This window comes from Phocoena sinus, chromosome 15 (genome assembly GCF_008692025.1).
Source record: "Phocoena sinus isolate mPhoSin1 chromosome 15, mPhoSin1.pri, whole genome shotgun sequence".
In the NCBI taxonomy this organism is placed as follows: Eukaryota; Metazoa; Chordata; class Mammalia; order Artiodactyla; family Phocoenidae; genus Phocoena; species Phocoena sinus.
Genome location: NC_045777.1, coordinates 39,850,367 through 39,874,144, shown reverse-complemented (window position 1 = coordinate 39,874,144; position 23,778 = coordinate 39,850,367). Strand labels below are relative to the sequence as shown.

At 40.7% G+C, this 23,778-nt stretch overlaps 1 protein-coding gene across 3 annotated transcripts in view; it reads left to right on the top strand.

Annotated features, from left to right (window-relative positions):
• TASP1 (taspase 1) overlaps positions 1-23,778 on the top strand; it is a 248,776-nt gene that overhangs the window by 216,022 nt on the left and 8,976 nt on the right. The window lies entirely within an intron of this gene.

Here is a 23,778-nt window from a genome sequence, read left to right as displayed (position 1 = left end):
GACAAACCTTTCATTTTTTTTTATAATCTTGTTCTTCTTCATCCACTGTGAATAATTGGAAAAGAAGAAACTGGGGATTCGGAAGAGAAAATGGGTGTGCCGCTCATGGCTGGCAGGGCTGGGTGATTTTGCAAGGAGGATGGGAATAGCTAAAGGGGAACGAGGCAAAGTTAGCTGAGCAATTGGACCACACCCTGCGTGTGTGAGGGCAGAGATGCCCAGCGTCCTTGCAAGGACTACCTGGCTCGTGCTCTGGTGTGGTCTGACACAGCATCCTCATGGCAGAGTCAAAGGTCTGTGCCCCGTGTGCCACGCATCCCAGGCCCTCATCCCCCAGTGAGTCACAACATTCACAGAGAATGTCCACGCAGCGCCCCTTGAGTCGCTGGGCTTCCCTGCACTCAAGAGGGGTGAGCCTGGGAGTCAGAAACATAATTTGTGGATTCATTTTATACTGGCCTCATGTTCTTCTTGTTCATAAAATTTTTAGGAACAGCTGTGGCATATGATGTTTACTTGGCATTAAAGTACCTCAATTACAAAGCTGTAAAGCCTCTCTTTCAAAGGACATGATTTATTTTACACATTTGGAAATGCAAGTAAGGAAACTTCTGATGTACACTGTCTGATAGAGATGGGATCTTAACAAATTGAGGCTACAAGTAAGAAAGGGTAACTTCTTGCTTATTGGTCATATAACACCCATCCATGCTGACCTCTGAATATTACCCAGCAAGGTAGTAGCATCACAGGGCTTTGTGAGGACAGCGTACGAGAGCTTTGTTCCATAGTACATAGAGAAGAGAATTATAATGGCTCATTTAAAAAAGGTGATTTAGAGCAACAGCCAGCTCTACCCACCACCAGTCCCTCCCATCAGTAAACTTCCACAATCCCCTTAGATAGCCTCATCCACCAGAGGGCAGACAGCAGAAGCAAGAAGAACTACAGTCCTTCAGCCTGTGGAACAAAAACCACATTCACAGAAAGATAGACAAGATGAAAAGGCAGAGGGCTATGTACCAGATGAAGGAACAAGGTAAAACCCCAGAAAAAAAACTAAATGAAGTGGAGCTAGGCAACCTTCCAGAAAAAGAATGCAGAATAATGATACTGAAGATGATCCAGGACCTCGGAAAAACAAGGGAGGCAAAGATCGAGAAGATGCAAGAAATATTTAACAAAGATCTAGAAGAATTAAAGAACAAACAAACACAGATGAACAGTACAATCACTGAAATGAAAACTACACTAGAAGGAATCAATATCAGAATAACTGAGGCAGAAGAACGGATCAGTGACCTGGAAGACAGAATGCTGGAATTCACTGCTGCAGAACAGAATAAAGAAAAAAGAGTGAAAAGAAATGAAGACAGCCTAAGACACCTCTGGGACAACATTAAACGCAACAGCATTCTCATTATAGGGGTTCCAGAAGGAGAGGAGAGAGAGACAGGAACCGAGAAAATATTTGAAGAGATTATAGTCGAAAACTTCCCTAACATGGGAAAGGAAATAGCCACCCAAGTCCAGGAAGCGCAGAGAGTCCCATGCAGGATACACCCAAGAGGAAACACACCAAGACACATAGTAATCAAATTGACAAAAATTAAAGACAAAGAAAAATTATTGAAAGCAGCAAGGGAAAAATGACAAATAACCTACAAGGGAACTCCCATAAGCTTAACAGCTGATTTCTCAGCAGAAACTCTACAAGCCAGAAGGGAGTGGCATGATATACCTAAAGTGATGAAAGGGAAGAACCTACAACCAAGATTACTCTACCCGGCAAGCATCTCATTCAGATTTGATGGAGAAATCAAAAGCTTTACAGACAAGCCAAAGCTAAGAGAATTCAGCACCACCAAACCAGCTGTACAACAAATGCTAAAGGAACTTCTCTAAGTGGGAAACACAAGAGAAGAAAAGGACCTGCAAAAACAAAGTGAAAACAATTAAGAAAATGGTAATAGGAACATACATATCGATAATTACCTTAAACGTGAATGGATTAAATGCTCCAACCAAAAGACACAGGCTCGCAGAATGGATACAAAAACAAGACCCATATATATGCTGTCTACAAGAGACCCACTTCAGACCTAGGGACACATACAGACTGAAAGTGAGGGGATGGAAAAAGATATTCCATGCAAATGGAAATCAAAAGAAAGCTGGCGCGGCAGTATTCATATCAGGTAAAATAGACTTTAAAATAAAGAATGGTACAAGAGACAAGGAAGCACACTACATAATGATCAAGGGATCAATCCAAGAAGAAGATGTAACAACTATAAATATATATGCACCCAACATAGCACATCAATACATAAGGCAACTGCTAACAGATAGAAAAGAAGAAATTGACAGTAACACAAGAATAGTGGGGGACTTTAACACCTCACTTACACCAATGGACACATCATCCAAACAGAAAATTAATAAGGAAACACAAGCTTTAAATGACACAATAGACCAGATAGATTTAATTGATATTTATAGGACATTCCATCCAAAAACAGCAGATTACACTTTCTTCTCAAGTGCGCATGGAACATTCTCCAGGATAGATCACATTTTGGGTCACAAATCAAGCCTCAGTAAATTTATGAAAATAGAAATCATATCAAGCATCTTTTCTGACCACAACTCTATGAGATTGGAAATCTATTACAGGGAAGAAAATGTAAAAAACACAAACACATGGAGGCTAAACAATACGTTATTTAATAACCAAGAGATCACTGAAGAAATCAAAGAGGAAATCAGAAAATACCTAGAGACAAATGACAATGAAAACACGACGATGCAAAGCCTATGGGGTGCAGCAAAAGCAGTTCTAAGAGGGAAGTTTATAGCAATACAAACCTACCTCAAGAAGCAAGAAAAATCCCAAACAATCTAACCTTACACCTAAAGGAACTGGACAAAGAAGAACAAACAAAACCCAAAGTAAGCAGAAAGAAAGAAATCATAATGATCAGAGCAGAAATAAATGAAATAAAGAAAACAATAGCAAAGATCCATAAAACTAAAAGCTGGTTCTTTGAGAAGATACACAAAATTGATAAACCATTAGCCAGACTCATCAAGAAAAAGCAAGAGAGGACTCAAATCAATAAAATTAGAAATGAAGAAGGAGAAGTTACAACAGAACTGCAGAAATACAAAGCATCCTAAGAGACTACTACAAGCACCTCTATACCAATAAAATGGACAAACTGGAAGAAATAGACAAATTCTTAGAAAAGTATAACCTTCCAAGACTGAACCAGGAAGAAATAGAAAATATGAACAGACCAATCACAAGTAATAAAATTGAAACTGTGATTAAAAATCTTCCAACAAACAAAAGTCCAGGACCAGATGGCTTCACAGGTGAATTCTATCAAACATTTAGAGAAGAGCTAACACCCATCCTTCTCAAACTCTTCCAGAAAACTGCAGAGGAAGGAACACTCCCAAACTCATTCTATGAGGCCACCATCACCCTGATACCAAAACCAGACAACGATACTACAAAAAAGGAAAAGTACAGACTAATATCACTGATGAATATAGGTGGAAAAATCCTCAACAAAATACTAGCAAACAGAATCTAACAACACATTAAAAGGATCATACACCATGATCAAGTGGGATTTACCCCAGGGATGCAAGGATTCTTCAATATATGTAAATCAATCAATGTGATACACCATATTGACAAACTGAAGAACAAAAATCATATGATCATCTCAGGAGATGCAGAAAAAGCTTTTGACAAAATTCAACAGCCATTTATGATAAAAGCTCTCCAGAAATTGGGCATAGAGGGAACCTACCTCAACATAACAAAGGCCATATACAACAAACCCACAGCAAACATCATTCTCAATGGTGAAATACTGAAACTATTTCCTCTAAGATCAGGAACAAGACCAGGATGTCCACCCTCACCACTGTTATTCAACATAATTTTGGAAGTCCTAGCCACGGCAATCAGAGAAGAAAAAGAAATAAAGGAATACAAATTGGAAAAGAAGAAGTAAAACTGTCACTGTTTGCAGATGACATGATACTATACATAGAGAATCCTAAAGATTCCACCAGAAAACTACTAGAGCTAAGCAATGAATTTAGTAAAGTTGCAGGATACAAAATTAATGCACAGAAATCTCTTTCATTCCTATACACTAATGATGAAAAATCTGAAAGGGAATTTAAGGAAACACTCCCATTTACTACTGCAACAAAAAGAATAAAATACCTAGGAATAAACCTACCTAAGGAGACAAAAGACCTGTATGCAGAAAACTGTAAGACACTGATGAAAGAAATTAAGAGTGACATAAACAGATGGAGAGCTATACCATGTTCTTGGATAGGAAGAATCAATATTGTGAAAATGACTATACTACCCAAAGCCATGTTCAGATTCAATGCAATCCCTATCAAATTAGCAACTGCAGTTTTTACAGAACTAGAACAAAAAATCTTAAAATTTGTATGGAGACACAAAAGACCCCAAATAGCCACAGGAGTCTTGAGGGAAAAAAACGGAGCTTGAGGAATTAGACTCCCTGACTTCAGAGTATACTGCAAAGCTACAGTAATCAAGACGATATGGTACTGGCACTAAAAGAGAAATATAGATCAATGGAACAGGATAGAAAGCCCAGAAACAAACCCTTGCACCTATGGTCAACTAATCTATGAAAAAGGAGGCAAGGGTATACAATGGAGAAAAGACAGTCTCTTCAATAAGTGGTGCTGGGAATACTGGAAAAGCTACATGTAAAAGAATGAAATTAGAGTACTCCCTAACACCATACACAAAAATAAAGTGAAAATGGCTTAGAGACCTAAATGTGAGACCAGACACTATAAAACTCTTAGAGGAAAACATAGGAAGAATACTCTTTGACATAAACCACAGCAAGATATTTTTTAATCTACCTCCTAGAGTAATGGAAATAAAAACAAAAATAAACAAATGAGACCTATTGAAACTTAAAAGCTTTTGCACAGCAGAGGAAATCATAAACAAGATGAAAAGACAACCCTTAGAATGGGAGAAGATATTTGCAAACGAATCAATGGACAAAGGATTAATATCCAAGATATATAAACAGCTCATGCAGCTCAATATTAAAAAAACAAACAACCCAATCCAAAAATGGGCAGAAGACCTAAATAGACATTTTTCCAAAGAAGACATCCAGATGGCCAAGAAGCACATGAAAAGTTGCTCAACATCAGTAATTATTAGAGAAATGCAAGTCAAAACTGCAATGAGGTGTCACCTCACACCAGTTAAAATGGGCATCATCAGAAAATCTACAAACAAGAAATGCTGGAGAGGGTGTGGAGAGAAGGGAACCCTCTTGCACTGTTGGTGGGAATGTAAATTGATACAGCTACTATGGAGAACAGTATGGAGGTTCCTTAAAGAACTAAAAATAGAATTACCATATGCCCAGCAATCCTACTACTGGGCATATACCCAGAGAAAACCATAATTCAAAAAGACACATGCACCCCAGTGTTCACTGCAGCACTATTTATAGTAGCCAGGTCATGGAAGCAATCCAAAGGCCCATCGACAGACCAATGGATAAAGATGTGGTACATATATACCATGGACTATTACTCCGCCATAAAAAGGAATTAAATTGGGTCATTTGTAGAGATGTGGATGCATCTATAGATTGTCATACAGAGTGAAGTAAGTCATAAAGAGAAAGACAAATATCGTATGTTAATGCATATATGTGGAACCTAGAAAATGATACAGATGAACCGGTTTGCAGGGCAGAAATTGAGACACTGAAGTAGAGAACAAACGTATGGACACCGTGTGGGGAAAGCGATGGGGGTTGAGGGTGGTGGTGTGATGAATTGGGAGATTGGGATTGACATGTATACCCTGATGTGTGTAAAACTGATGACCAATAAGAACCTGCTGTATAAAAAAATAAAATAAAAGTGATTTATGAGTTTAGAGCAACATTATCTAAAAGAATTTTCTGTGTTGATGGAAATAATTTATATTTATATTTATATTGTGTCCTCCTATATGATAGCCACTAGACACATGTGGCAATGAGCACTGGAAATGTGGCGAGTATGCCCGAGAAACAGAAGTTAAAATTTTGCTTAAATGTGAATAGCCACATGTGGCTATTGGCTACCATACTGAACAGCACCGATTTAAAGAAAGAGTGGAAAAGTGGCTCTCTAAATAAATATTTTCAAAACATTCTTTTTTTCCCAATTGCAAAACGGTTCCAAAATATAAAATAAGCCTGATAAGCCATAAGAACCCTTGCCCAAGAATAACTTGCAGCCAGTTAAGTTTCTCTCACCCTTGACATGTTGAATCTGAGCTAAAATTGCTTTTTAACAAAAAAACGTGGAAGAGGTGGACTTCAGTAGTGGAGCTGGTCTGAAACCTGTCTGGTGGGAGCGGTCAAGTTATTAAGTCCCGTTTGCAGAAATGTTCCTGTTATCCCTGCTGGTGGCCTGTGGAAGACACCTTGCTATTTAACATGAAATATGGGAGGAAAGAGAGTGGAGAGTCCTGCCTTAAGCCCAAAGATATTTGGCTTCCAGTTGCATCGCTTGACATCTGGTGGACGTGGTTTTCATATTGCTGGTAAATTCTCCAGCTGTTGGTATTGATGGGCCAACAGATACAGCTGCTCCTCTTGCCTCACTTGTAAATTATGTGTTTGACCTTCCTTGCAGAGAGTTCATCCCTTTCCCTTTCTTCCTCTTTTGAGCCTGTGGCAACAAATGCTTTCCCCCAAAAAACCAACCAAACAAAAAAAAACCCAAACACTAAAGCTTTGGTTGCTGAATTGTATTGATAAAAAACAAACAAACATCTCTTCTGTCATAAAGCCTGGAATTTTATTGTATTGCAAGTATGACAAAGTTATAGATGACAAGCTGAGCTCAAAAGAGGAAAGAGGGGCTATAGCAAAGTTTATATTCTTTTTAAGAGGGTAAGCCTTTGGCCTACCCCCTGGTTTCCTGATTTCTGTGAAAGAATTATTGAATTAGTGGCATACCCATTCAAGCATGATGATGGGTTTGTGAAACATGCTCTCATATGATATTGCAAACCACAGTAGCAAAATGAGAAAGAAGGCATCTTTATTTTATTTTACTTTATTTTATTTTTGGCCGTACCATGTGGCACGCAAGATGCTAGTTCCCTGACCAGGGATCGAACCCATGCCCCCTGCAGTGGAAACACGGAGTCTTAACCACTGGACTGCCAGGGAAGTCCCAGAAGACATCTTCAAAAATTGAAACAACAACATTCTTTTAAATTTAAAAACTACTTCTGAGAAGTTTTTTTTTTGTTTTTAATTTGCCCTGCTTTCCAAAAATTGCCTTCTTTCTGCTTGTTACCAAACTCAGAAACTAAAGCCACCTGGCCATTTGAACATTTTATATAAGCTAACTATGTTTAATCCAGGTTAATACCTTGAATTAAAGTTCACCTCAAAATTGTACTGCTTCAAAAAGGCTGGATAATAACTAATATCATTATAACCAGAATCCATATCTAATTTGAATAAATAGAGGTAGGTTCTTTTATAAGTTTCTTTCTTTTTTTTTTTTTTTAATACAATGCTCTTGTGGTTGTATCCCTTAATTTAATTTCTAAACCCCTTCTGTAGCATGAGTTAAAGAGATTTCTTTTTATTGAACCAAAATTAGGGCATTGATACCAGTTGGATTTAAAAATCAGATTGCCTGTGTCCTACGCAAGATAGCAGACAGTTAATGAATGGTTTTTAATAAACACCCAGTGTGTATGGACTACTGTAATAAAAACAGATGTTAACATTGGCATGGAACTTATTCAGGTATAATAAGTGAAACCTAGGTTTCTTTTCCTATGTAGAGGTCATTTTTTATAACACAGTGAAAATACTGTTATAAAAATTAATCCTTGAGGAGGAGCAGGCTATTTTATGGTCGTAAGGTGTTTCCTCATAGATTCTTATTAGTTACAGGGGAAAATAATAAGTATATAATGGAGAAACCAGGCAATAACTTGACCATGTGATCAAAACTAATGTCATGAGTGAGGGGCAAATGGACATATCATGTGCCTCTGGATGTGAGAACCTGAGAAAGACACAACATCACTTTTGCAGTATCCCATCTGGAAGTGCACAGACTGAATCTAACCACAAGGAAACATCAGACAAATTGAAAATGAAGAACATTCTAGGAAGAAAGAAAAAGGGGACTATATTCTTCAAAAATGTCAGTGTCATAAAAGACAAAGGCTGAGGAAATGTTCCAGATTAAACAATGTTAAAGAGTCGTGACAACTAGTATATGCAATAACTGATCCTAGGCTGGATCCTATATGGGAGGGGAAAAATGCCAAAAATGTATTTTTAGGTCAATTTACAAAATGGGATATAGATAGTAGAAAATGTTGTATCATTTTAAAATGTGCTTGTTATAACTATACTGTGGTATGCAGGGAAATATTCTTACCTTTAGTACAAACTGAAGTGTTTGGAGGTAAAGGGCCATAATTCAACAATATCTTCTCAGTGGTTCAGAAAATATTATTATGTGGATGGATGGGTGGATAGATGGATAGATAGATAGCAGATTACAAAGCAAACGGAACAAAATGTTAGCAATGGGTGAACCTGGGTAAAGGATGTATGGGTGTCCCTTGAACTGTTCTGTAATTTTGAAATTATTTTCAAATGAAAAGTTTTTAAAAACATCACCCTTTTATATTATGACACATTTGATCAGTTCTTGCAATTGAAATGAACAAGTATTGGAATGGGTGCAGTGCCAGACAGCTGGAGCCTAGGTTCCCCCTTCACTCCTTGCAGACTATGTGACTCAGTGTGGTCGTTGTGCCTTTCTGATCTCAGAGGCCTCATGTGTAAGATGAGAGTAAGAAAACCTGACTCTGCCTTAAGTCCTTCCTGGGATCAGGCTTGACAGGAGCAAGGAAACAAAGTCTTACGTGTCTGAATACAGATGAATGGACCCTGGTTAAGTCCTTTATATATTATGGGTATTGTATATATATGGCCCTTCCTCCCTAGATACTTGCTTGCCATCTGCAAAATTCTAAATTCTACATTGCAGATTAATAAGCATATATGTTGCTGTTCAGTTTTTGGTAGGATTTTTGTAACCCCAAATGTAGTATCTACCATGCTTTGTGTTTTTTTGTTTGTTTGTTTTTTTTCGGTACGCGGGCCTCTCACTGTTGTGGCCTCTCCCGTTGTGGAGCACAGGCTCCGGACGCACAGGCTCAGCAGCCATGGCTCACGGGCCCAGCCACTCCGTGGCATGTGGGACCTTCCCGGACTGGGGCACAAACCCGTGTCCCCTGCATCAGCAGGCGGACTCTCAACCACTGCGCCACCAGGGAAGCCCCATGCTTTGGTTTTTTGAAGATAGTTTCTGGGGCTTTTAAAAAATCTCAGTAAATGTCTGTGTACAAGGGACAGCATGGATGAGATTTCTGAGAGCTTTTTGATAGGCTTAACTTGTGTATCAAGGAAAGCCATGGGAGGATGACTTAAATATAAAACATGAGGTACATGGGACTTCCCTGGTGGCACAGCAGCTAAGACTCTGAGCTCCCAATTCAGGGGCCCGGGTTCAATTCCTGGTCAGGGAACTAGATCCCACATGCATGCCGCAGCTAAGAGTTCACACGCCACAGCTAAGAGTTCACATGCCACAGCTAAGAAGCCCATGAGCCGCAACTAAGGAGCCTGCCTGCCTGCCGCAACTAAGACCCAGTGCAACCAAATAAATTAATTTTTAAAAAATGAGGTCCACAAGAGGAAGTTATCAAAAGAAGTGAGAAAAAGACTTCCAATTAGGATGAAGAAAGTCACAAGAGACTGTTGCCTCTACTCCCAGTAATGAGAATGAGCTGGATAAACTATAAAGTCATAGATTTAAAAAATTATCCCAAAAGCAGAATATGGTAGAAAAACTTAAATGAACTAAATTCCAGAAAGAGATAAGCCTTTCCTAGGAGAGAAAAAAGCTCTGACTGCTTCTTTCCTGGCAAAGCAGCAGGAGGAGGGTTTTTTAAAGGTGTCAGCAAGACCATCTATAAAGACCATCTATAAAGAGGCAGTGTGATATAATAAGAGAATGGGCTTTGGAGTTAGCCAGACTTGGATTTCCATCCTGAAGCCCCTGCTTTGTAACCTGGGGCAGGTTGCCTATCTGACCCTTGGTTTCCTTATCTTTAAAGTGGGAATATTACCGAAGCTTTCCGAGCATTCTGAATATTAATTGAATAATAAAACCAAAGTACATATAATAGAGCTACATACATTGTGATGGGTCATGGTGGTGGCGGTGGTGGTAGAAGTGGTAGAGAGTCTCTCAGGGCTGTCACCTTGCAGCTCCACGGCCTCATTTACACTGTAACCATGTTCCCAAACGTGCCGTGTTCATTGCCTACCACAGGAGGGACACCTCCTGGATTTTCACCCTGCTTTCCTGGTGGAGATGGTAGGGGTTATTACATTTTGACAAAACGTAACTCTAGCTTGTAAATATAAACCAACTGACAAGTGAATTCAGAGATCCCAGAAGAGGAAAAAAAATTGTTTGAAGCTGCAGGAATAGACACACACACATACAACCCTGCAATTCAGGCCAATATGGTAGTAACGGAGCCCTTTCAAAAGCTTTCTGACTAGATGTCTACCAACTTGACAGCATCACAAACTTAGGCTTTTAAATGAAACTTAAGTTGCCTGCAGCATTCCTGATAAGCTCACCTAACTGAATAATTTTCCCTTTAAAAGTAAGAGGGAAGAATATTGTTTACTAGCTACTGTTGAGTATCTCTTGTGTGAACGCAGGCAGCCTTCTCAGATTCCTCTGAGCTCTAGACAGTGGAACACCTTTGGGTGTGTTGACCATGAGTTCCTTAAAAGGGACTTTAGTTCCACGATAGAGGCCAGTGACAGTCACTGGGTGGATATATTGGATCTTATTTTAGATTTATGAAGAACCACTTAGACAAAAGTTGGCCTTTGTCTAAGCCAAATTTTAACTGCTTCTGATAATCTAGTCCCCATGTTACTCAACAACTGATCCCTGGCAGGAAGCCAACTGCCCTGAGATGGTGTTAGGTGCCGCCAACAAGCTATGTACTAGGAAAACATCCCAGACAGCTAAATTTGGCAACTGTGCTTTATGGAACAGAAGGAAAAGTGGCTAATCAGTGATTTTACTTGTACCTTTTAAGCTTGCCCAGAATTTCAAATATAGAAAATTGCATTTCTTTTCCATGCTCTTAGGACTTCCAGGAGGATCCCATTGGGTTTATTTAGAAAGTTCTTTAGACAAACAGGAGAAGATTGTAGAAGGCTGAGTATGTGAAAAACAAACTTTAAGACACAAGTTTCCTCAGCCTCAAGTTTAGTTCTAAGAGTAGTTGGTAATTTTATTTTTGCCTAATTAGTCTTATGCCATCAGTTTCTTCCAAATGATTCATTTGACATAGCTCCAAAGCAATAAATAGAATAAATACAAAGAGGGAATTCACCATGTTTGCAAGAGCATAAATCTTCCCAGAGGTATTAACCATATTTATCCAAATAAATCTCATTTTAATCATGGTGTAGGGTTAGATCTCTGCAAAGATAAATATGTCTGTTGCTTGGACTTGTAGACATTCCATGTTAGTTGGAAGGAAGTGAATAAACCTTTTTTTCTGGTTATAGCAACATAAAAAATAATGAAAACATTAATTTCTCTACCTCTATATACTTACATAGCAATCAGCTTACATAGTTCACATCAGGTGTGAACTTAACATTAGAATGTCACCTTGTTACCTTCTAGTACCCAACATTTTAGGTAAATATGTACCTTCCCAAAGCAGACACGTGCCTGCATTTTACGCACAGAACAACGCATAAGTGTGAGATGTGACTGAGACAAGCATTCATGAGAATGATTGGCCTTATTACCCACAATGAGTAAGTAATGGTTACAGGATGGTCATTTCTTTCTCTTGGTTGAAAAGCAGTGGACAAATGATGAAAGGAATCTTTTCTTGTTTTTTTTTTTTAATCTTAAGACAAAAAAGGCCATAATCTTGGTCATGCCATTCTTGTTTCTTGTTAACTTTCTAACTTGAAACAAGGTATTGATTTCTTTGATTGTAAAGATTCAGGATCACCCATTGATTTTATGTTGTAAGAACTTCTATTATATTATTTTCTTAAGTAGGTGAGTAGTGATGGGGACTGAATCTACAGGTATGCAGTCAGTATACACGGAGGTACTGATGGCCCCGCAGGGCCCCACACACATGGGCATTCATTCCATAGATAACGCCTTCTATGAGTGGCTCCCTGTTGAGATTGAGGGTAGAACTTTGAGTCCAGATGGTTGTTTGGATGCAACATTTTATCCCAGTCACCCTCCTCCCCAGTAACCTGCAGATTTGAGCTCAAAAGCTGAATTCATCAGCAGATCAGCATGTTTTAAAAAATTGAAAATGTTTACATAAAAAATTTGAACTTACATAAAACAGAAATTTTGAATAAAATTTTTATACAAGATTTAAATGTTTTAAGTTTTACGTAAAGGTACAATTTTCTTCCTCCTGGCTTGTTTTCTCTCATAAGAGTAGATTTGGCCACACTGGGACCCACTTCCTACATGGTCGTGATTAGTTGGAGCCAAGTGGTAGCCACCCTGTTTGGTGGGGCCTGGACATTCCATTCTGACAGTCCTACACCTGGCCTGTTTCACTTAAACAGGCATCGGAGACTGACCCGTGTTGTAGATTTTGAACGCTAAGCAAAGTCTATCTGTTGGAATACATTTTCATTCCAGTACCATTCATTCAAATAATATAGTTTCTGTCTTCTTTAAAGCCTTCATCTTGGAGCGTCCATTCTGTCTAATCCTAAGGATTAAAATTCTTCTCTGATGATTATTATGTATGATTTTTATGTCTTATAAGTAAAGCAGTGCTGTAAATTGGTGAAACTTTAACATTTTAGTAATAACTAATTGAGACATTTGGATACGGTTGAGCTACTCTCTCTATTTGCATTCTTTTCAAATACTTCTGGATGCAATAAGTGGTATGCATGGCGATTTACTTTTATGCTCTTGAGCTGTCATCACTGCACTGTACATGTTTGGACTACACTGTCTGCTGCAGTGCTGAAGGCATGAAAAGAAACTTAATTTAGAATGAGGGTTGTGCTAATGCTTCGCTATTAGGAGATGCTCAGGGTACTTGGAAACAGCTTTTTCTTCACGTGAAATAGAAAATTAATCGTATTTTGAATGTACCTCCTGTAACAGATGAAAACCCCAATAATCCCGATTTCTTCCGTTGATAGGTCTTGTGGATATTATGGTAAAATTTTGAACAGTTAGAACCTGCTAACAGTTAGAACCTGCCCCATTAAAAATGGAAGATCTTGGCAAAACAAGCTCTTACTAGGCAGTTAGTAATAAGCCCCAGTAGCCCCTGAATAAAACATGCTTCCAACCCAAATTTCTACAAATTTCCAAAGCCAGGTCAGACAGGAAGGACCCAGTCTTTAAGGTGATAACCTCTTAGGTACAACAAGTTCTTGAATCTTGCAATTTATGTTTTTGTTCAGTAGGCCATACTTGGGGCAAAAAAGAAATAAATACAATCTATAAGTTTTTCACCATCAAAGATGACAAAAATTCATTTCTCCTTAACTTCAGTTAATCAGTATTAGAGCTAATCAGGGATTTATTACAGAGATTAGTAATGATTAACTGGGAAGGAAGCCTTGATTCTTTGGCTTTGAGATTTTGGCTATTAGAAAAAGTCAGTTTACTTAGGAGTACAGTTTTGATGAAACATAGCGGCTCATTTTTTAAAACGAAATATTTATTAAACAAATGCTATTGAGTGCCTATTATATTCAGGTACTTTCCTGGAAACATAATAGTGAACAAAAAAGCTAAGAACCTTTGTACTCCTGGCCTGACACACTAGTGGGGAAAATAATAACCAAGATAAATAAGGCGTATAGTATGTTTGTGCTAAGTGCTAAAAAGAAACGTGAAGCTGGCAAGGATTTTAGGAAGTACGAGGGTTCCGATGTTAGGCAGGTCTCACTAAGAAAGTGACGTTTGTGTAAAGCCTTGGAAGATTTATGGGAGCAAGGCAAGAACGTCCCAGCATGGAGAACAGCAAGAGCAGAGGCCTTCAATCAGGATTGAGTGTTCCGGGTGTGATGGAGGGACAGTGAGAAGGCTGGTCTTAGCGGGACAGAGTAAGCCATGGGGGACCAGACCATGTGGGTTCTTACCGGTCACCGTCAGGATCTGGGCTCCTCCAAAGCCACTGGAGGGTAGTGAGCAGAGGAGTGACAATGTCTGGCTCACATTTTAAGAGGCGACTCCAGCTGCTGAAAGGGAGGCAGAGTGGACGGCCGTTGCCACCCGTGAGTGACGATAATGAGTTGGACTAGAACGTTAGCTGGGCAGGTGGTGAGAGCCAGTTGGCTTCTGTGTCCATTTTAAGAGAGAGCCGACAGGAGCTGCTGATGGATTGGACAGAGGCACAGGGGAAAGAGAGAAGGCAGCAATGAGAATGGAGTTGCCGTTTACCAGTGGGGGGAAGAAGGTGAGGAGGGAGGAAGCAGGCTTGAGGGGAAGTAGAAAGACCTCAGTTCTGGATGTGTTCATTTGGAGATGCCTGTTAGGCATTGAATGGAGATGGTCAGCGTGTGGTTGGATGTATGTGTCAGGAGAGAGGACTAAATTGAAGATGCATATTTGGGAATCTCAGCATATAAATGCTTTTTTAAAATTACAAGGCTAGGTGCGATCACCAAGAGAGGGACCACAGCCAGGAGAAAAGATTTCTGAGGAATTGCTGTGTTGATAAGTCAGAGAGGTGAAGAACTCAGCAAAGGAGATTGAGAAACGGCCGTAGAGGCTGGTGGAGAACCAGGGGAAGGTGGGGCCTTAGAAACCAAGGATAGAAAGTATTTCAAGGCCAAGAGAGCGACCAGCTTTATCAGATCCTGTACTCTGGGCCCACGAAGTTAGGTCTGAGGACAGACCACTGGATTTAGCATTCGGAAGTCATTGCTTACCTTGGTAAGAGCTGTTTCAGTGCAGTGGTCAAGGCAGAAACCTGAGTGGAGAGGGTTTAGAGAGAATGGAAGGAAAGAAGCTGCGGAAACAAGAATAGACAAGTCTTTTAAAGAATGTGGCTGTAAATGGAAGCAAAGAAATGAAGTGGCAGCTGGAGGAGGAGGTAGTTCTGGAGAGTTATTATTCTTTCCTCTTTCTCCAGTGGAACCAGATGCTTCACTTTATGTCCAGAACACTGCACAGATAATTTTCTACAAGATGAGTTGAGGAAAAGTGGAGTTGAGGTAAAGTTGAGTCTTGGGGTACCCCAACATTTAGTGGCTTGGGGAGGTGAGGAACTGAGGTCTCAGTATTAGAGTAAAAGAGAAGGGAGGTTTCGTCACACTCTTTATAGGAGTTTGGGTGCAGCTGGAATTGAAGGACAGCATCCGTTGACATTTGGGATGAGCTGGCTTACAGAGCCCGCGGGTTCCTTTATTAAAGAGTGTCTGAACTTCACGTGCTCACGTGCCTGTCTGGCTCTGAGAAAAGTGGGCTGGGGCTGACATTTGACCAGGCTCCTTTTTTTCAGAGAGCCTCTCCCAGGACCAGCAGAAGCCAGCCTGGGAAACCTTGCCCTCTCTCGTCTCAACACCTTAATAGTTCTTTGGTGTCACACGGGTCAGATCAATAAGAAGTCAGGAAGCAGATGGTTTTGACGAGGAGAACTTTCTTCAAAGAGTTTGTTGGCGGTTTTTATTTTTACCCCTCCCAAATTCCTCACTGACAGATCAACTGAAATTCTCAGGAAATAGTCCATTACACAAATAGTAGTTTCACTCTTTATGGTAGTTTCAACATTAGCCTTTCATTTCTTTTCAAATACAAGATGCTCTTTTCAAGCTATAGTAAAATCCATGTTATCTGGCAGCTTACCAACCAGAAGACTGTTACTGACATTTTGGGTTTTCACTCAGTACAAATCTGGATGCTGAGGCTTCCCCGCCAGGTTCTCCAGGAAGGGCCCACCGGGTTGTCTTTACCAAGGAAATGGCAGCCCAGGGCTTACCGTTACAGGAGCGAAGGTAAACCCCCGGCCTTCATGCTGCACATGGGCCTGCAGAGCTCGACTAGATCTCCTCCTCTTAGCTTCACACCTCCCGCTCCCATTAGCCCCTCAGAAAGAAATATCTGAAATATGAAGTTCCTTATATAAGGTGGCGTAGCTACCAAGAGGTGGAGCCAAGATTCAAGCCAGACATTCTGAACTCCAGAACCAAAGCTTCTAACCACTTAGTTATCAAGAGAGGCCTAAGCTGGAGGTGTTTATTTGGGAGTCTCTGCATATAGATGCTTTTTATAAAACTACAGGACCGGATGAGATCACCAAGGAGTGACCACAGATGGGAGAAGAGGGGCCTGAGTCCCAGGTAACTCCCATGCATTTAGGGTGGCGGGACCTGCAAAGGGGACTGGGAAATTGTGGCCATAGAGGTTGAGGAGAAACAGGTGACGGTGGGGTCCTGGAAACCAAGGAAAGGAGGCGTTTCAAGGAGAAGATGGTGGTCGTCTCGATGCAACTGCTGGGTCCTGCGCTGACAGTACAGCTATTTTGTTCATTCTTTTCTTTGGCAGTGCTCAGGAGTGGTGTGGGGACACAGTCATGCCTCCCAGAATGGGTCTTGAACAGTTAGAAAGGACATAGATTAATTTCTCAATAGATTATGTTGCTGCATTAAACACTCACTAAATCACTCTGCTGCATAATTAAGAAAATACAGAAAAATGACAGGGAGAAAAAAAAAATGTAATCCTGGCCCTGAATGAATCCTTCTGGAATGCAATGAACTGCCCCACATTAACCACTGTTAACATTTTGATATAGTTCCTTCGGCTTCTGCAATTGTGATTTTTTTTTTTTTACACAATTGAGATTGTTTGGACTACATGGAATGGCATATTTTGCTTTATTCTTTTTTAAAATCAATTTTTAATAGAAAAATAGTCATTCATGTACCTCTTTGAACATTTGAGAAAAAGGGTAAAGAAAATTTTAGAAATCAGAGTAAAGACTATAAAAGGTCTCCACAGTCGCAGAATGCACCATGAACGTGATTGTATCAGAGGTGTGTTTCCGTGTTGTCTGTATGACACGTCTACTGTCCCTCTCACTGCCTGCCTCCCTCCTTATCCAAAAGGTAGCCTAGGGACAGGCTTTGTTCCTGCAGAGATGGGGTTGCAAATCCTAGGGACGAGGGTGGGATGAAAATCCAGCCTCCTGGCCTCCACCCTCAGATACTCTGATGTACTGGGTCTCAGTAAATGGTCCTAACACCACTATCTAAGAGCTCCACTCTTAAGTTAGGCCGGGTCTAAAGAGAAGGTGATACAAGTCCTAGGACCAATTGGGATTTTAATTACTTCTTGGGGCTATTTTAAAAAAATCTATAACCTGAATTCTAGGAAAATTTACACATGTGAGGTTTTTGAAAAAAAATATGTAAACCGCATTTAGAGGGCCATCCTAATGCAAAACTATAAAGAATGTTAGAATCAGAAAGAACTCCCAATATAATTGAGTCGAATTTTTCATTTTTACCTACAAAGATGCTGAAGCCCAGAGATCTAGTGACCCCCCAGTTCAGAGACTCTCCAGTCCGTCCGCAGCAGAATCAAGGCTCAAACCCAGTTCTCTGAATCCCAGAATCATCCTGAAATTTTTTGGTAAAATGTGTGGCAGTAGCTTTTCCGAGCAAGCCCTATTTCACCCTGAAAAATAAATTTGTGTCTCTTAACAGATTTAGAATTTGATTTAGAATCCTTCACGCTAAGGCTTTGTGGGAGTAAAGAGAGCCCTAAATTTGGAGTCCAAAGGCTTTCATTCAAGTCTCAGTTTTTCTACTTCCTCTGGGACCATAAGCAAACCACAGAACCATTCTGAGCCTCCCCTTTTTTCCACCTGAAAAATAGGTATAGTATACCTCTGTCTAACTGAGAGGGTATTTTGAAGCCATCTCATTGATGCAAAGGCACTATGGAAACTAAAGCATTATGCAAATGTAGGGGCTTCATATTTTTATTAAGATTTTACAAGGAACTAGTTTCACAAGGAACTGGCTTCCGCATCCTACAGAGACCTAATTGCCTTCAGAGCAAGATCCATGTGTGTTTCATTCTTCTGTCCCCTCATAATAAGTGCAGAATAAATACTTCTAAATAGCGGAGAGCTTTTATCACCTTTAGCAGAATGGAATATCCATGATAATTCTTCACATGAGTGGCGCTATAATAGGTACTGTGGGCTTGCCCTGTTTATGTGGAGGCCTTCACGGGGCTTTTAAGATAAAAATAAGGGGCAGCGTTGTCTGTTGTTGCCTCTGAAGTGTGGTGTCGTTGCATGGTAAAAGAAGTAACAAAAGTTGCCGAGAGACTGGAACAACATACTGTTCTCATCAGACCGCATTTTCGTCTTATTTTAAGGCTCCTTGGACATGATATTTCTATGTGAGAACAGTAGAACTTTCCCTTTATGTAGGCTTGTTTCAGGACTAACAACGAAATCTGCCATAATGGTGTCTTTGTGCTTTGTCCACATTTGCCAATGGTCTTTTATGGCATCCTTGTTCTAAATGTGGAAAACGAGGTAGGGGCAACATGGAGTAAAATGACTAACATATGGCATTAATTTTTCAATCTGTTGATATTTCTGATTTGTTGGGTTGAACTTGGGAATTACATCTTCACATTGCTCTGGCCCATTTATTACTTTCAGTTTAAGACAATGATGGGATAGAAGTAAAACGCTTGTTTTTAGACTCATTCACAATGTATGCAAAAGCTAAAGAAAGTCAGTGTCAGAGAAGGTTAAACTTTGCGAGGCTCCTCTAGAGACCGTCTAACCCAGAGTCCTTGTTTTACAGCTCTGAGATTTTCACTGATTTGCCTGATATCACACAGGCTAAGGAAGTGAGCACCCAGATCTTTTGACCTGTAGTTAAATGGGGTTTTATTCTGTAAAATATACACATTATTCTGGATTATATTAAGCAGGTTCATGTGAAACTGTCAACTAGTTGAGTACATCTGCTTTCAGGATGAAGTCTGAAGACCAAACTATTTTTAGAGCAGTAAACTACATTCCAAGCTTTAATGCTGCACACAAAGAATGCTCAGAATATTCTTATTCACAAGTTGTGTCTCCTTGAAAGACAGCTCTTGAAAGCAGTGGGGAGGGAACTTCTGGGAAAAGGATGGGAGTTGGGGATAGTGTCTCCGGACTCAAGTCATTAAGGAAAAAGAAAAAAGCCCATAGTAGATACAAAGCAATAAAAACCAACCAGACACACTTCCTCAGCACTTCTCTCTGGAATTGGTCATTTAAGGTCTATCACGTTTGTGCCAGTAAAAGAAAGTAGAGAGTGACTGTTGTCACATCAGGTAAGAATTCACTGTGTAAGGGCACAAGGTGTGCTCAGCCAACATGCCACCTCCAGCCCCAACTCTACACACCCCGAGTAGCACGGTGATGATGCAGAAGACAAGCTGAGCCTGCAGCTAAATGGATCTGTATTCTACAAAATATACACATCATTCTGGGTTGTTTTAAGGAAGTTCATGTGACACTGTTAATAGATTGAAAAATATAAGTTACTTAGGACTCAACAATTTGAAAAATAAGGCAGAATTAACAAGAGAAGGGAAAATAGTAGGGAAAGGAATATCTGTCCCTTCAGATATTTATGGTGAGTTGTAAGATTGAGTGTGAGACACTCTTGTCCCGCTCTCCAGGAGGGAAATTGCCCTGCAAACAAGGTAGCCCTCCTGCTTTCCATATTCCTCTGAGCGCTGAATTCTGCAGTTTCGTTCATGCGGCAGGATGCAGCAGACCCACCAGGCATGCAGCCCACACCTGACCGCTGTCGAGTTGCTGCTGCCCCGGACCATCTCTCTCAGGATAATGTGCATGTAGTTGTTGAGATGAATGAACAGATAATGTCACATCATATTACTTCTACATTTTGTGTCTGTCTTGGGAAATACCTAGACTTTTATTTTCAGAGTTTTAAGGTTCACAATTTCAATATCACTTTGAGCGTTTAATTTATACAAATCTCTTCAAAAATTTATAACAGACTTACAAGCTATAATCAAAAACTACAAAACATGAAACTAAGAACTATAAAATGTCTAATTTGCCGTTTGCTCTTTCATTTCCCAAATCCTCAAAAAAACCAAAATCCTCTATTGGCTTAGCAAATATACAGAACCCCTTCCATGGGCCAGGCTATATTTTAGGTAATGAGGGAACAGCAATGAACAGATAAAACTCCTCACCCTCGTGGAGCTTTTGTCCCAGTGGAGGAGACCGGCAATGAATGGGATAAAGGAGCAAAATGGATGGCTGGTTAGATACGGTAAGGACATAGGAAACGTTGAGGCAGAGAGGGTGGTAGTAGTGAAATTCAGGTGAGTGGCCAGTGTAAACCTTCCCCAAAAGGCGGCTTTTGAGTAAAGATCTGGCAGAAATGAGCAAGTGAACCACCTGGGCGTTGGATGGAAGAGCTTTCTGGGCAGTGAGAACAGCACATGTAACGGCCTCGAGGCGGGAATGTGCTGCGTGGTTGAGGAACAGCAAGGAGGCCAAGTGGAGACGGAGAGGAATGAGCCAAAGGAACGGCAGGAAGATTCCAGCCAGAGAACGAATGCAGCCCACAGTATATGGGGCATTGTCAGATTTTACTCTGTATCTATTATGGACTGAATTCTGTCCTCACCAAATTCTTACCTTAAAGCCCTAACCCCACTGTGATTATATTTGGAGGTGGGGCCTTTACAGAGGTGATTATGGTCAAATGAGGTCATAAGGACAGGGCCCTAATCCAATAGGACGTCTTTATAAGAAGAAATGCCAGGGATTTGCACACACAGAGAACAGGCCATGTGACGACACTGGGGAAAGACAGCCATCTGTGAGCCACACAGAGAGGCCTCAGAAGAAACCAGCCCTACTGATGCCTTGATCTTGGACTTCCCAGCCTCCAGAACTGTGGGAAAATAATTTTGTTATGGAAACCCTAGCAGACTAATACGCTGTGCTAACCCTCAATTATCTTTGAGAAGAGAACTTTCTGCTAAAGAGTAAAACTGATCTTGAGCAAACTTAACTAGTTTAACTGACAACAATACTCATTTTGTGTCAGCCCAAAAGGAGCTACTCATCCTGCAGGTACTATATTTGACTTAAAACAGGTGAGCCTACAAATTAGTCATCCGAAACACAGCTAGCAAGTCAGTCCAGCCAGTGTTTTTCGTAGGGGCAGTTTAAAAGCAGCTCTCACAATTCTTTTATTTTTGTCTTTTAAACATAGAAGAGTTCGCCTTTGGCTGGTGTGAATGAAGAAGATACTGTACCTCCTTCTTCCATCCCTATTTCTTCCCCAAACTGTGCTTCCTCTGTAATCTCTTACCATCTGCCTTCAAACAAAACTGCCTTCTTAACATCACAAGAAATGACAAGGGGGAAAGCATTTGGCTGCTTTTGGAGGTTTATTATTCTGAACCCTGAAAAGGAATCGAGTGTTTATCCTTCCTTTCTTATATGCACTTTATCGTGGAATACCAAAAAGTTGAGAAAGTTCTTTATAGAAGAATTCCAGCTGTTAATGTATTGACAGTGATAGAATTAGGAAACCACCCGTTGGTAACTCTTGAAATAATGGGGTCTAGGCAATGATTATCAGTGGCTGCTAAAACTGTTGCAGAAGCTTATTGCAAGGTTGACAGGCAAGGAGACAGGAAACACAGCTTAAATTTGTCTCCCCATCTGGGTTTCAGTCAAAGTTTTATGAGTTAGGGGAGGAGGGTTGGTGTGCAGAAGCACTGGTGGGGCAGGTTTTTTATTGTTATTTATTTTTTCACATCTTTACTGGAGTATAATTGCTTTACACTGGTGTGTTACTTTCTGCTGTATAACAAAATGAATCAGCTATACGTATACATATATCCCCATATGCCCTCCCTCTTGCGTCTCCCTACCACCCTCCCTATCCCACCCCTCTAGGTGGTCACAAAGCACCGAGCTGATCTCCCTCTGCTATACCGCAGCTTCCCACTAGCCATCCATTTTACATTTGGTAGCTATGTCAATGCTACTCTCTCACTTCGTCCCAGCTTCCCCTTCCGGTGGGGCAGGTTTTGATTGGAGGGCCTTGGAGCTTGGCCATTTGTGGTAAGGTGTGGTAGATGGGCTTCAGCACCGGAACTTCCTGGACAGCAGACCCTTCACTTCTGAAAGGGCTCTGGAGTTCAGGTTCAGGTCAGGCCCTTGTCCTTTGGAGGGGGGTGGGGGGAACAGCTTTGGTTCCAAGTTGTTTGAGGTCCAAATCTCCTCTGCATGCTTCAGCTGCATGACTTGAGGTTTTGTTCTGTTGTCTCTGGAAAACAACTCAGTATCTTGTTAGAAACAGGATAGGCCCAGTCTGGGACTGGTTCTGTGGTTGCAAAACCATTAGGCAAAGGTTGATGGGAGGATCGGGCTGCCACCATCTGAACCCAATGGGCCAATAATAGTAACCGCACTGAAAGATGATCACAGATGTTAGGGCCATCTGAGCACACTCCATAGGCAGAACACAGCCCCACCAGAGGGAAATTATTGCCGAAAATGCCCTTCTAAAGAAGGTAGCAGCGACTTTACTCTGGTGAGGGAATGCAAGGGTTGCCAGATTTTTCAAGAGTATCTAGAAATCAAGATGTTTGTATGCAATTTCCCCATTTTAAAATATTTTCTATTAATATTTTTATAAGTTGGAAACACTGTGTGGCTCAAACCAAGCAAACCTGTCAGCTCTCCCTTAGGCCCAACACTGCCCTCCAGTCCTATTTGCCGTCCAGTGCCGTGGCCTCCAGAGAGCCTGCCCCACCTCCTTGATCCACATCCATGCTCTCTCTCTCTCGACTTCATTAGCATTTGTGGTTGGGTATCTGTGGTACTGTGATTTAGCATAAGGAGTACGTATTTGTTCTTCCTTCAGGGTTCCTGACTTACAGCTCCCCAAACCCTTGGAATTTTCCAAGTGATAATAGCAATAGGAGCATCTTTTGTTATAATATTTGATCTCCAGTCCTCAGTTTCTGAAATCATTTCAGAGCTGTAAAGGTGAAATGGGTATCTTGTTACTCATAGCAAGCCCCTTTCAAGCACACCTGGGTTTATTTTAATGAAGTGACTTTTGGAAAACCTCAAGGTAACCTAAGCTTGGGGTCTGGTTACCAGGGGAACCAACCATGTGACTAGAGGGTTGGAAATCTCAGCCCCACCCCCTGACCTATGGGGAGGGGAGAGGGACTAGAGACTGAGTTCAGTCACCAATGACCAGCGATGTATTCAATCATACCTATGTAACAGTGCCTCCATAAAAATCCCCCGAAACACAAGGTCAGAGGGCTTCTGAGATGGTGAATGTGTGGAGATCTGGGGAGAGGTGCCTTCAGAGAAGGCATGGAAACTCCAAGCCTCTTCCTACCTTCCTTGCCTATGCACCTCTTCTCTATCTGACTGTTTCTAAATTATATCCTTTTATAATAATGTAAACTGTTTTCCTGAATTTTGTGAGCTGCTCTAGCAAATTAATCAAACCTGAGGAGGGGGTGGTGGGAACCTCTCATTTA